Below are 4557 nucleotides of genomic sequence, written 5' to 3'. Positions count from 1 at the left end.
TTAGAGTGACTCATCTGCTTCCGTTTCTTTTCCCAAAGCATTCACGATGGAATGCGCGCTCCCGGGGAAGGGGGGGGGGGGGGGGGGGGACGACGGATATCGACACTTGAATAAAGTTGTCATCATCATCATCATCATCATCATCATCATCATCATCATCATCATCATCATCGTCATCATCATTTTTACCCCATTTGTCGTTTGAACGGCACAAGTCTGCATCGAGCGAGGAAATTGCAAGTGAGACTGAGGGAACAAGTTAAATTCCGCGCTTCGGGCCTCGTGAGTTTGCGCTTTCGAAGATTTACGGCCACATCCGTGAGTTACGGTACGGGCTTGGAAGGTGTGCACTTTGCATAGCCGAGTCAAGCCAGAGCGCAAGGGTACAAATATCTACATGGGAGAACCTGCTCTGTGAAATGCCGAATATAAGCTCTGTGTTCGGGCCTATAATTGTTCAAAGGGAACTTTTTATTGGAGAGAAGTTTTCGTTTCAAAAAGGGTTTGACTAAAAAGTTTCGAACAGAGCAAGAAGATAATATAACCAACCCCCCCCCCCCCCAAAAAAAAAAACAGCAACAAATAAACAAACAAACAAAACAAAGCGAAACAAAAAAAAGCGTACAGCAACTAAAGAACGTTAACATGCAAACCATGTACAACAAACTTTCTTTAAATGTAAATATAGGAAACATATTTTGAACTGCGGATGAAAGATCAAATAGAAGAAACATCGTCGCAGTTACTACGCAACTTAAGCAGTTGCGAAAAGAAAGCCTTTTTGCAACTGCTTAAGTTGCGTAGTAACTGCGAGGATCTTTCTTCTATCTAAACCTTCTTTTGAAAGTAACTAAATAAACTGCAGTAGTCGCTTAAAAACCCAAAGATGCAACAAGGTTCAAAAGTTTGCTAATTTTCTGCATTTGTGTTTGAACGTTTATCCTCAGCATGCTCCCATTGGCTTGTTTCAGTGAACCAAATTGTTTTTCGTGCACTCCATGATAATTTCAACTGGAGTTTCCGGACTTTTGGAAAATCGGAGTCCCTTCCCTGCCCTTCCTTGTGTGTGGTGTTTGCTTGTCACTTTAATATTTTCTAGCCCAGGCCCGTAGCAGGGGGAGGGGCAGAGGGGGCTTGAGCCCCCCAGAATTTTTGGAAGTTAAAAAACAATGTGCCAAAAAATGATAATTTATAACAGATTAATGTGCACTGATCAATCAGTTTTGAACTCTGATGCTGCAAGTGCCTTTTCACAACCTTCAATAATTTGTTTACTACCTGTCAGTTTCTTTAGCTAACAGTTTGTTTTTATATACAACGGCAACGAAGGCACTCCTACCTTGTGAATCGAAAATAAGAACCAAAATGGATCCAAATCAACCAATCTCAAACCGTGAAAGCTGTTGAAATAAATTATTTGTTTTTTTAAGACATCCGCTCATTAATAGCAATATAAATGCCCTTAGTTTATAGCAATTTAGTATTCCCGCGTCGTCGAAAGCCACTCAAATACGTCCTCTCAAGAGCAAAATTTTCCTGCAGTCGGATTCTCACTGCCCGATTCCAAATTTAAAAAGAGAAAGAAAAATTTGTCCTCGTTTGTTTACGTCCTCCTTCAAAAGTGAAATTAGGAAATTTCACGTGGTAGTCCGCGAAAAAAAAAACGGCAAAGAAATGCACCAAAAAGTGTGACGCAGGTGCAAAGTTGTTGATTTGCTTACTAAATCTACTGCTTTTTTTATGTTCTCGTTGTATCTTAAACTCCCTAATCTGTCTGTTTTTGGGGGGTGACGGGCCGGGGGGGGGGGGGGAGAGTAGTTTTGTTTAACCATTTTGCTCGCCCCCCCCCCCCCCTAGTTATTTTAGCCTTGCTACGGGCCTGCTAGCCGTATCCATAATTTTTCGAAAGCCGAAACTGATAAAGTAAGCCCCTAGCTAACTCTCAATCGTACCTCGGACTTCGCTCTGACTAAATTTAGCGATCGTTAGGAGCGAATAAAGTACGAAAGTAACCGGCCGAAGAACAACCTGCAGTACTCAATATTTGAGTCCACAACCAGGAGTGAATGTTTGGTGCGTGATTGGAGAGTCAATTGTCACATGCACACTGGGGCCTTTGTGGTCTGGACGTTTTCATATTGTCTGTCCTGATCTATTTTAATCAAAGCTTGATGCCGATCATTCAACTAGAGACTGGCCGGGACCACTTCAGGACAAGTGGCATAATGGAAGACTAACCCTCAGGCTCTTTCTAACAGTGCCATTTTCTAGCTAGCAGTGACCATCATTTTTGCTAGAGCTGAATAAAAACTTCAACGGCATGTGCAAGAGCATAATGGGCCTCTGGATAACTTTCGATCGAACCTCAACTTTCAAGAACTTATTTCTTCTCGGCTTTGGCTTCAAGATGAGTGTCCCCTACTGAGTGTTTCTATAGTGGTTTACTGAATAGCTTGAATTGAATTTCACGGTTCGTGCGATCGATTCTCGCAGCTTCCAGCCTTTAGTTTGTAGTCTGGCTTTTTCATAATTGTCTGCCGTTGCGGGACGTCCGGAGCCAGGCCTAGGCAGGGACAATTTAGCGCTGACAGGTGCCGCGTAATCAATTAATTCTAATTAATAGTGTTACGTTACTTTTATATTCTATCCGTAATCGTCATTTTTGGAAGCACTGAATAAATTAAAAAGTTGTAAGAGTAACTGGCGGTTCCTGAACTCTCGATCTTACTACCTCGATCACTTCAGGTACTTGTCTCTCCATGGCCTTAACTAGCTCCAAGTTTCAGAGACACCCAACGGGTTCAACCCGGTGAATATCTGTTCGGAACGTCTTAATCGTCTCAGAAACTCATATTTAGAACTTAACCTGCACGTTTCTTCGGCAAAATGTCTGCTCAAAATTTCCTAAAACTGGGAAACTAATTCCTTTCGTTTTCGAGGGGGGCAAATATGTGGATATGAAAGCACAAAAAAGTCAGCTAACATTTTCGTAAAACAAACTAGCAACAGCTAGTTTTTCGATCAACATTCCGTTTCTTAAAACGTTATGCAACTTAAACTTTCAGCAAAAGCATAAAATGTGTCTTAAAAGGGCAAAAAACGATCTGGGAACACAGGAAGACAACATTTTAAGTATTTTGCAATGAGACCTTATTCAACTTAATTTCCTTATCACCAATTCAAAAGGTGCGAACCAGTTTGGCGCGTGATCGAGGAGCGATCCCTAAGGCGTTTTCAGACAATTACTGTCTGGCGCAGCCGCCCAAGTCATGCAATTCAAAGCTCAGTGATGAACGTCCAAAACCCAGGGGCCATCTTACATTACATAAGAATTCTCCTAAGCTCATTTAGCAAATGAACACACACCAAGCTCATGGAATCACAGAATCATGGAGAAGAATTCTTCTAAGCTCATTTCAGGTAAATGAACTCAAAACAAGCCATCTACACAGAATCATGGATAAGGGGGTCTTGCTTCTAAAGAAACTGTGGTGTTGCGTCGGTGGGGTGTCACTCGAATCTCTCGGCGGTGGCGAAATTACCTTATCCACGGCTGTTGATGAAACCATCAGAGTCGCGCGCGAGGAGTTCCCCTCGCGCGTCGCACACACGAGCGCCCGATTTCACCAGCCAAACATTCGGCTCATGGTCGTCGTGCACCAGCCATGAGCCAAACATTCGTCATCCACACAGAAAAGCGTTGTTTCGCCTGGACTGAGTGACCTGAGTGGTCATGATATTCTTCTGAGTATAATAGATTTAACAATTATTCCACGAGCGCGCGTTGGATATGAGATGATAGATAGCCAACGAGGCGCGTAGCGCCGAGTTGGCTATAATCATCTCATATCCAACAAGCGCAAGTGGAATAATTGTTTTATTAAAAACAATCAAGAATATTGCTAGATCTTACTGATTTCGCTGTGCAAGAACAACCAGAAGACAATTTTATGGTCGCCATTTCTCGGCCATGGTATAATTGCTCATATACCATGGCCGCTAAGCCAATCAAATCCCTCGAATTGCATTATACAATGATTCAGTTTTTAATAAAATATGATACCCTAAGTAGCGGTCTAGACTATCGTTATCAGTCTGATACTCTTATTTTGTGGCCACCTTTTTCGGAAGCATCCTTTCCTTTCCTTTGTCCATTTTTACACCAGAGAAATTCTTCGAACCTATGTGGCACAGTACTGAGGTTCTAAGAAACTCGACGAACTTCATAGTCTTCATATCACTCTGATAAAAGAATCACCCCCGAATAACACATTATTGCAGCATTTGAGAAGGACATTTGAGACGCCGCTGTAGATGACCTTTCGAAACAACAATAAATGGGTCTGCAAAATGGGTCGCAAACTTTTGCAATGCAAGAAGAGGAGTATCGTTTCGGCTACCGGAAGCTGTGACAGCACGTTTGTGTTGTGTGATGGAAACCGGAAGTGACTGGCGAGCACGAGACTAAATTCACTTAAAAACGGCGATCTTAATTAATTGTTTTCCTTTTCTGTCGGCAAAATTGTCTCGCTACAAAAAATACACTTGAAACTGAGA

This window comes from Pavona decussata, unplaced genomic scaffold (assembly GCF_977016875.1).
Source record: "Pavona decussata unplaced genomic scaffold, jaPavDecu1.1 SCAFFOLD_192, whole genome shotgun sequence".
NCBI classification, from domain to species: Eukaryota; Metazoa; Cnidaria; class Anthozoa; order Scleractinia; family Agariciidae; genus Pavona; species Pavona decussata.
Note: the sequence above shows the minus strand (reverse complement) of the source record.